The sequence below is a fragment of the Chelonoidis abingdonii genome, chromosome 1 (genome assembly GCF_003597395.2).
Source record: "Chelonoidis abingdonii isolate Lonesome George chromosome 1, CheloAbing_2.0, whole genome shotgun sequence".
NCBI classification, from domain to species: Eukaryota; Metazoa; Chordata; order Testudines; family Testudinidae; genus Chelonoidis; species Chelonoidis abingdonii.
In genome coordinates this window covers 135125019-135135177 of record NC_133769.1, presented here as the reverse complement: position 1 = coordinate 135135177, position 10159 = coordinate 135125019, and positions in this window count along the sequence as shown.

The window sequence follows — 10159 nt, the reverse complement described above, 5'->3', positions numbered from 1 at the left end:
GGGGCAAAATCACTACCCTGAAACCACACAACCTACTACCTCACCCTGTTAGAGCATCAGTAAGTTCTTTTGAAGAAGGTTAGCAATTCAGTGGCCTTTGCGTCCACAATTCCCAAGTAGAAATCTCTTGTGCTCTAATAGTCCATATATCCTTTCTTTGTTACCTATAGAAAGAATAGCACACTTGTGAACTTTGCCATTAGTCCTTCCTCAGTTCTTCCTGACAGTCCCGGTGCAAACTGGTAGAATGACTCAGTAGAAATAAGAGTTTCAGTCAGCAAGGACTCTTCCTCCCAGTGCAATGTTTGTAACAAGAAAGTAAGATAAATCAGCAATCAGCGAACAGAAAAAACTCAATCAATGCTAGCATCATCGCTCCTGGGGTGGAACTCAATTTCCAAAAAGGCATGCTCTCTGCTTTGGGTCCATTTCTGCCCTGCACCTTAAATTGCCACTGCCACTTGTGCAAAGTGGGTGCAAACTGCCACCAAGCTCCACTGGTAACATTTTACATGCACTTTTGCACTGGATGTATATGACTGCACATGGTGCACGTCAACGGAGAATCTGTCTTCCAAGTGGCTACTCTGACGGCCTTTCGCCTGAGCACTTATGCTAGGGGAAGGGATGCTGAGCTGGAGTTAACCTGCTCGTCACTGGAGATCATGTATTACCTCTGCACCCTGTCATACATACTCCCAGTAACTCACTGAAAATAATGAAAATTCAATTGGTTTTTAATATGAATTACAGACATTGGAGCCCTGTATGAATGCTAGTCTAATAGCAGTAAGAGTTCAACTGCAGATTCTTACTAAATCCTCTAATGCTGGGGATGGCAGTACAACCCAACTTTCGGTATTAAGGGGCTAATATTTTAAAATATCCAATTAAAATGTCCTTTCTAAAACAGAATCCTCTTAACAGATCACAGAAGAGAACATTCTTTATATAAGATACTCTTGTAACTGTGACTCAATGGCCGGTTGCTCTTCTGATACCATGTTTGCAACCTTCAGCCTCCATCCTGCAGTGAGCTCCATACAGTTGCAGGCTCTGCTCATGCGGAGCTCATTCCAATATCAAACTCTGGTAAGCAAACGCTACTAGCTGAAGTAAAAGTATTTTCATATTTTGCAATCTATGAACTTTAACAATAATTTCAGTGTGTTCAATGTTGGGGAAAGGTGCTGAAGTGACATTCATAGAAATGAACATCCCTATTTATCTATATATAGGTATCATACAGGCAGCAGTAGTTCAAACTCCCATAACCATCCAGACAATGTGCTTCAACCATAGCCCTATGAGACCTATTACATCCAAGGTTTCAATACTTCAGTCTCCAAAGGTTAAAACTTAATATGATTAATTCCACAAATGTATTGCTAATAGACAAGTAGAATGTCCTACAATCCATACCACAGCTGAAAAAAGAGCCTGACATCAATCATCTATAATATGTTTAAACTGATGACAGAAATTCTAATACAGAATTCCAGTACTTGTTAAAGTACCTCATGAAAAACTTCTATGGCACAGACTAACTAAAGCTAGTTTTTGTATTCTATTTGAATTCAGCTGCAAAACTGCAAATGAGAGGAACAAGCCAGGGACCATCCCACTTAGAGTATTTTTGTTTTATGTTTTGAAGACACATCCAGCGTTGATATTACAGCCACTTCAGGAAAGACAGTAGATTGTATAGTTATCTGACAGGCAGGGTGTAACCCTAAAACTATACAACCTACTACCTCACCCCAAAGGACAGTCAGACTGATCAGTTGAAACTTCAGTAGTCTTCCCAGATAGTTGAACTGCATGTTGATGACCTAGAAGACAAAACGTTCTAGAGAAAAATGTTAATGGTTTGGAATTTGAAATAGAATTTCTATCTATTAGTCATTTTGCTTAAATAGATGCAGTGTGATATCTGAAACACATTTAATGGACGTGCAATCCTTAAAGTGATGTCAGAGGCATGAGGAAACAGGATACACTGCATTCACTGTTAATAAATGCCACTTTTGTATGTCCAGGTCTGACACAACTACATCTACCAAAGCCAATTTTTCCACTTTCAAAAGGCATCATCACTAATACCTAGAATGCAGATGCCGGTTTAGTGAGCTTGTTTTATAATGCGCCTTGATAATCCTTACCAATCTTCATAGGCAACAGACGAGTTTCCCTAATTTATTTTCACAAGCACTGAATGGATAAATCCATAAGACTGAACCAAGAATTTGTCAAGGCTATTAGGAAATTTTATGGCTCACTTAAACAAACACGCTACCCTCCAAAGGATAGTAACACGCTCTGAATCAATGGCCAAACTAAACATTCTCCCTGTATTACATATGCTTTGGTTACTGTGACTAGGATAATTGCCACCGTAGTATAATTTATTCCTAATCTCACACCTATGCTAGAGTTTGAGGCAGCTGTTAATTCCCTCCACCATCTGGCCTTACTGAACACAACACCTCTCATTCAGTAAAACCTGGGAGTGGTAGAAATAACTGCGATATCAATCCGAATTCTAGTATAAACACTGCCTTAATAAATAAGCCAACCTTTTAAAAATATATCCTAATTTAATTACCTTTAATGTCTCCAAGGTAATTTTTATTAGACAATAAATTATGGAAAACAATGGACGATCACATAATAAACTACAATCAGAGAAACCCAAAGGTGTATTTCAATATAAACCTGGTCTCACCCCATAGGCACTCATCCACACTAGGTTTTCTTGGGGATAATCAAAAGGGTCTTCTGCTTCCAGCATAATTAATATTGGGACCTAAAAAAAACCCCAAACACATACTCATCAACTTTACTTCACTGCATATTGAAAGGAGTAGGAGGAGAAGGAGCACACAGAAAGACAGAGAAATCTCATAACAATAAATGTACATCTTCTCCTGGAGAATCATGCATAGCAATCACTCCTTATCCAATATTATGCCAATGATAGCTCAAGGGATAGCCCCACTTTAAAAGAGATAGACAAGAGCCAGAGTGCAGTGCAAAAAAGGTGTACTTACTTCAATAATGACCGCAGCACATCTGAAGCCAGGGAAACATTGTCTGGGCTTGCCGAGGGAAGGCAGCAATGCTTTATGGTGGGCTGTAGGAAGGTCAGAAACTGCAGCAAAAGGTGAGCGGTGGTCAGCTTTGCAGCACTGACTCACTCCCTGGGAATGTGAGGTCAGAAGGCTATAAAGGAGCAAGCCCTGGGTGTTGGAAGCTCTTTCTCCACGCAGCAGACAAGGAAGCACCCACCTTCCCTCCCCTAGAAGTGGTGAATATTGGGTTGGGTTAGGACCTGCTGTGGGCACTGTGCTAATCACTCCTTTTTAGGAGGGCTGGGAAGTGATTTTTTCCCTCGCCACCAGATTAGCTTCGGTGGAGTGAGGTTTTTTCATCTTCCCCACAGCGGGTGTCAGAGAGGTCCTTTTCTTGTAAGAAGACAAGGTGGTAGGTCAGATGTTGCAACTTATTTTGTAAGGGTGGGGTGGATGTCCAGTGCAAGTCCAATAGGGAAGGCATCCAGTGACCAGATAAATGGCCTGGTAAATGACTTAAAAGGAGGTGCAGAATAAAGGAACAGAACGATTGTGGGACTCCTATGATTGGTATGGCAGGGAGCCTCTTCTTAACCCTCCTATGAGGTGGGTGGATGGTAAGGTCCAAGCCATGGGTTGGCTGGGGGACCTAGATGCAAAATGAAGGGGGGCTGGTGGAAGCCTCAGGTAATGATTTGGATAAACATGGATTTGCCTGCACTGTACACTTTATCTGCTGGGTAGTCCCAGACATCTATATAATAAAGTTGCGGCCTGATTAAAATCCATATCAAGTGTCTCTTGTCCTTCTTTCGGTATAGCCAGACAATAAATAGGTGATTTGTAACACAGCACTGCAGGGACAACCTGAGTCATCAGCTACATCACCTTCAAGAGACAAATATGCTTTCTAAAGAGCCACAGAAAGGAAACAAAATGCAGATTTCTAACCAAATCAGACAGTGTGTTGATCTAGAAACGCCAATGTTATGTTATCAACTTTAAAGACTATTTCACTGTCGGAGACTGACACCATATATGAAAAAAGGCAGCTGAATACTATGAGTTGCACACTATGCATCTTTGTTGCATGAAGTGTTGACAATGCAATTCTCCATATTCTGACAATTGGAGAGGAGGAGCTATTTTATAACCACAGAGTTCACATATTGTACTAAATACACAAATATTTATTTTTTGTTATTCTTTTAGATAATTAAAGAGATTGCTATAACATTAATATTGTAACTGACCAGAAAAAGGAAATTAAATAAAACATGACATGTACACTATATAGAAGCAGTAGCATTATATATTTCAGTGTTGTATTACTGTAGATTTGTGTACAGTGGTGGCAGAGGATGCATTGAAGCCAACTGCAAAAAAGTAACTGGAAAACTCTGAGACTGAAAGCATTATGGCTTAGCACTGCTTTTTAATACCTAAATCCCTTGGAACTGCAGGTTCAAATTTTGGAAAGGCCAACTCAACCATTCAGTCTTCCTAAGGTAAGTTGTGCTCCAGGCAGTTTAGTGTACATCTAGCTTTCAGGTGATGTGTTTAAATCAGTGGTATTTTCTTATCTGTATGGCATCAAAGATCCCATAGCACTTTCCCTAAAACTCCATTTTGCACAGGCTGTCCATCATCCTTCCACCCAGAGGTAGCTGCACTTCAGCGGTACTGCATGTATGTGTATTATGCTCACCCGCCTCATGTGAAGTGCTTTCAGAATCAAAATCCCACATTTACTTAAATATAAAGTACTATTACAGAGATAGAGAAAAGCTGATTGTATCAATTATTTTAAAAAGCTATATGGGAATTTGTCTTATACCATAAAGAATGAAAGTTAAAAACCATGTCACTTTTAGACGTGGCAATCCTTTGAGCTGGCTGCTCTGCTTAAAGCAGTGCTGTGGACCAAACAATCTGGCATTAAACAAAGCTATATTCACTTCAAAGTAGTGGAGTAAACTCCCAGGTCTGGAAAGCTTCAGCTTCAGATCCAACCTTTGAGGCTGATCCCTGTGACTATAATAGGCTGAATGGAAACCCCATATCTAAGCATTGCTAAATTTGGGGCAAGTTTGGACCCAGATTGATATTTTACAGCTCCAGACCCTTTTTATGATGAGACTGCACGTATGCATTTTTTTCCTCTGTTGAACTTGTAAGTCGTTTGGAAAACAAAACAAAATGTTTCATGACAATGGTCACAAAAATTTGATATGTTCTTTTTTTTTTAAATAGAAAAATATCAAAACTCTGAAAGTTTTGACCGTCTGTACTCATGTTCAGTTTATTGTCCAGCAGATGTAATTACACATAATTCTGCAAAGCCGCTCCTCTTTGTAGTAGTTAGATACAATATTGCCCTAACATTGTGCTTTCCTGTGTGAATTCATTATGGGAGGGAGGACAGGGGGGGACTGATTTATGATTCAGTTTCCCTACCTGTAAAATGGGGAAAATAATACATTACTTAACTATTTTACAGGGGTGTTGTGATGATTGTTTGTAAAGTGCTTTAAAAAGACAAAGTGCTTTAAAGATTTATTATGTTATGGTTATTAACAGTTCAAAGCATTCATAGGCAGACAAAAAGAGGAAACTTAAAAATGTGCATAAATGTGCAAAACCTTTATTCAAAAATTTAAAATGATTATTGTTCTGCTCTTACAAGCTGCTCATGAACTTATGTGAATTGGCTAACCCACCAAAAGAGGATAATCTTTACAATATTTAGAACCACAAAAAATGCATATTTATTGTCTCTATCAGGGAAACATGCATATAAAATAACTGTTTGGCAAGAGTTACATTTCCAGTTCAACAACTGTTTCAAACTAGGAAAAATTACATTGGCATGTGAACCAATGTGAATAAATATCTTGGTCAATTTAAAAAAGCTACTGAGCCAGCATAGTTACTGCTGTGATGTAACAGGAAAGATGACAGTTTTAAAGTAGGTTTTTTATATAATTCAATGCTTTAATAATGAACAGACAGGGAAAAACAGAAATGGCCTTTTGTAATTATAAAGCATCTTCCATCTGAAGAGCTCTATATGATTTACAACTGGGAAGCTTCACAAGGCCTCTAGGAGGAAGGTAAATACCACAAGTGTGCACCTTAGGAAGCCTGGAATATATAAATATAGGAACTTGATGGCTCAAGAGGTTTGTGATAAGGACATTTCCACATGTAGGTTGCTGGTTTGAATGCTGGCCATATCAATGGTTCCCAACATTAGTCAACATCCAAAGTCTGTTCACTGGCTTCTGTAAAATGACTCAGTGGTCTCTATCCAATGCTTAACAGCTATTTACAAAAAGAACAGGAGGACTTGTGGCACCTTAGAGACTAACAAATTTATTTGAGCATAAGCTTTCGTGGACTACAGCCCACTTCATCGGATGCATAGAATGGAACATATAGTAAGGAGATATATATACACATACAGAGAACATGAAAAGGTGGGAGTTGACCTACCAACTCTAAGAGGCTAATTAAGAATAGCTATCATCAAAAGGAAAAAAAAACTTTTGTAGTGATAATCAAGATGGCCCATTTCAGATAGTGTGACAGGAAGGTGTGAGGATACTTAACATGGGGAAATAGATTCAATGTGTGTTACGTGTGTATTTAGTCGCCATCACACATGGCACCAATTCATATCCTTTATTGGCAATTTTGGCAGAGAGGCAAAGGACTGAGGGTCTGATCCAGTGCTTGTTGAACTCAGTTGAGGGTTTCCCACTAGCTTTGGATCAGGACCTAGATGAGACACTAAACTGCTATCTTGGGTGACCAGACAGCAAGTGTGAAAATCGGGACAAGGGTTGCGGGGTAATAGGAGCCTATATCAGAAAAAGATCCAAAAATCAAGACTGTCCCTATAAAATCGGGACATCTCATCACCCTACTGCTATCTCCCCCTAAGTGGTCCCTTCACAACAGGGCTGAGGCAGAATGGTACGACAATGTGAGGAAGACTTTTTTAAAGCTTCCACGTGGGAGTGATTTGGTGTAGAGAAGCTACCTGAGTTGTCAATCTGGCAAACTTCACCCACAGCAAATTCACTCAGTTTCTTGTAAATATTTTTAAATGAGTATAATAATAAAAAAACACACTGCACTCTTATCCTGTGAGGAGCAAAAAGTGCTTCACAAACATGGTTTAATAAGCCACGCGAAACACCTGTGAGGTAAGCAGTGGATCTATAGAGATTACTTCATTCACCACTGAAATGCAGCTAGTTCTGGAGTGGCAAATAGCAATTGTTTAACGGCATATGGGACACTACATAACAGTTTAGGATAGGTGGCAAAGAAGGATATCACATCCAACTGAAATTGTAGGAAGGATTAGGTAGACGCAATGACATTTGACCAGAGCACCAAGTTTAACATTCCTACTCTGAGGAAAATGCTTTGGGGTCAGGACATTAAGTTTTATGTCTCATCCTAAAGTATGTATGAAATTGTTTTGGACTAGGAAACACAGGAACAAAATTCTGCTGGCTAAGAGCCCTATGCACTTTCCTCACTTAGAAAACTCCCACTGACTTCACTGGGAGTTTTCATGAATAAGAAACATTGACTATGGTGGGGACTTGATCCAAACTCCACTGAAATCAATGGGAATCTTTCAAGTGTCTTGTGTAGCTTTGGATCAGGTTTTTAGGCTCCAATACAGTAAAACACTTGCTTGGGATTAAGTGTTTTGCTATACTGGGATGTTGTCATGACCCCTGGGTCGTGAACCCAGGCCTGCAGGATTCATGGGAGCAGCCCCACTCCAACCCTCCATCTGGTGGCCTGCTGACAATGGTTTAACTAGAACTCACAAAGCCCAGTTCCAGTGTGAGGCTCCACCCTGAGGTCCAATTGGCAGAGCTTTGGAGAAGCTGATTGGCCCACTGGCCCTACTTAAGACAGCAGCAGGAACAGGAAGTTGTCTGAACAACTGGGCTCCACTCCGCTCCTTCAAACTGATTTCGTGGCATACCATCTCAGCTCAACCCCTGGCATCTGACTTGTGGTTCCTAATCTCCAGTTTGTCTCCTGCTTCTGACCTGCCGGTATCCTGACCCAGCTTACATCCAACTTCTGTCTTGTCACTGCAGACTCAGACTCCTAGGTCTGGTTGCCCATAACCTGGCTGTGACAGCTTGTTTGGGCAACAATAATCTTGAAGGACTGAGTCTGGTGTAAGAAGCATGGATCCACCACTGCCACCAGAATTGGCCCATCCAAATATGATGCAAGCTTTCGCTGTGGAAGCCAACATCTCCACTATGGTGATTGGGGTCTTCCTTTCCCAAAGGCACAGACCTGAGCAAATGCTGCACCCTATCAACTATTACTCAAGGAGGCTTACCCTGCTGAGCAAAATGACGAGATCTTGGATGAGGAGCTCCTAGCAATTGACTGCCTTCAAAGAGTGGCGACAGTACTTGGAAGGGTCCCATCATCTAGTCAAAGTGTTTACTGATCATAAGAACCTGGAGTAACCAAGTCAAGGCCCTAAACCAACAACAGCTCCAGTGGGCCCTATTCTTCTCACTGTTCAACTTTACCCTGACCTATTACCCTGGAACTAGATATGGCAAGACTGATGCCTTGTCCTGAAGATATGTCTCTGATCCACAAAGGTCCAGTTCAGAACCAGCCCACATTCTCAAGTCCCATAATTTTTCCTCACCTCCAGGACCTGCTCATGCTCATCCACTTTGCCTCTGTCTCCAGAATTCCACCCCACAAGTTGGTCATTGTCAACCAAGAACCACACAACACCTGGGAGAGGTTCATGTTCATAAGGGACCAGATGTTCCTCCAGGAGTTGGTAAGAGAGGTGATTCTTCAACTCTGTCATGATTGCACCCTGGCAGGATACTTGGGGTGATATAAAACCCAATGATTAATGTCCAATTTATTCTGGTGGCTCTGTATGTGCCCCATGAGAGCTTCCTGCCAGGTGTGTGCCTGAATCAAGATCTCCACCAGAAACTCTGTTGTCTCCTCCAATCTCTGTAGATCCACATCTTAGCCCTGAGAGGCCATTTCCTTGGACCCTGTGGTAGAACTGCTGGAGTCCAGTGGTTTCATGATCATCCTGACAGTGGCAGATTGCTTTTCTAAGATGGCTCACTTCATTCCCCCATGGGTTTACTGTCCACAGGGGAAACCACCTGGCTTTGGATAAACAACGTATTATCAGTCTTCATGGCCTCCTGGCTAATATCACTTCTGACGGGGTCACAGCTTACTGCTCTGGCATGAGTCCTACATTTATTAGGAGTCTACATCAATGTACCCTCTATTTTTCCCCATCCATGTCTGGAATGAATTTTGTGATGTGCACCAACATGGAGGTGATGTGTGGCAGACTGTGTGCCTTTGCTGCCTGCTCCTTCAGCTTGATCTATTGGCATCCTGACCCATCTTGACTCCTGGCTGTCGCAGCCCTAAAGCCTCTATTCAAATATGGTGTCTGTATGGCCAATTGTCGGTCATCTAAAGGTCACACTGGGACCATGAGCAACACCGTGGTGCTGTGTGCTACCTTAAGGTGTGGTGTGCAACATTATAGTGTCGTGTGCATTCTCCCGCTCTTTTTGCCTGGTCACCTAAGGGTCAGGCTAGTGCCATGCGCATAATACCAGCGTCCCGTGAGCAAAGGAATCCAGTCTGACCAATTGTAGTTCAGTTCAAACGGTCAGATTAGGGTCGTGTGCAAAACCATGCTACTGTGCTGGGTGCAGCTTCTAGTAGCTTCCAGTGTGCCGTGTGCAGATTCTGTCTACGTAGAGGGCACCAGCTCGGAACCTGGCAGGTGAAGGAGCTAGGGACCAATCAGATGCTGACACGAGTAAAAGAGCCTTCGAATAAAACCATGCCTCATGCCAAAATCTGCAGGAGTATCCACACACTGACTGAAGGACCTGATCAACCCTTCAGCCAGGGGTCTCCTCCGGATATAGCCGGCTTGGGACGTGACATTTATTTTTTCCAAATTACTTTCTACTAATTCGTCATGCTTCTGGCATCTGTACTGCTGGTCAGCTGCGCCTGGAATACGG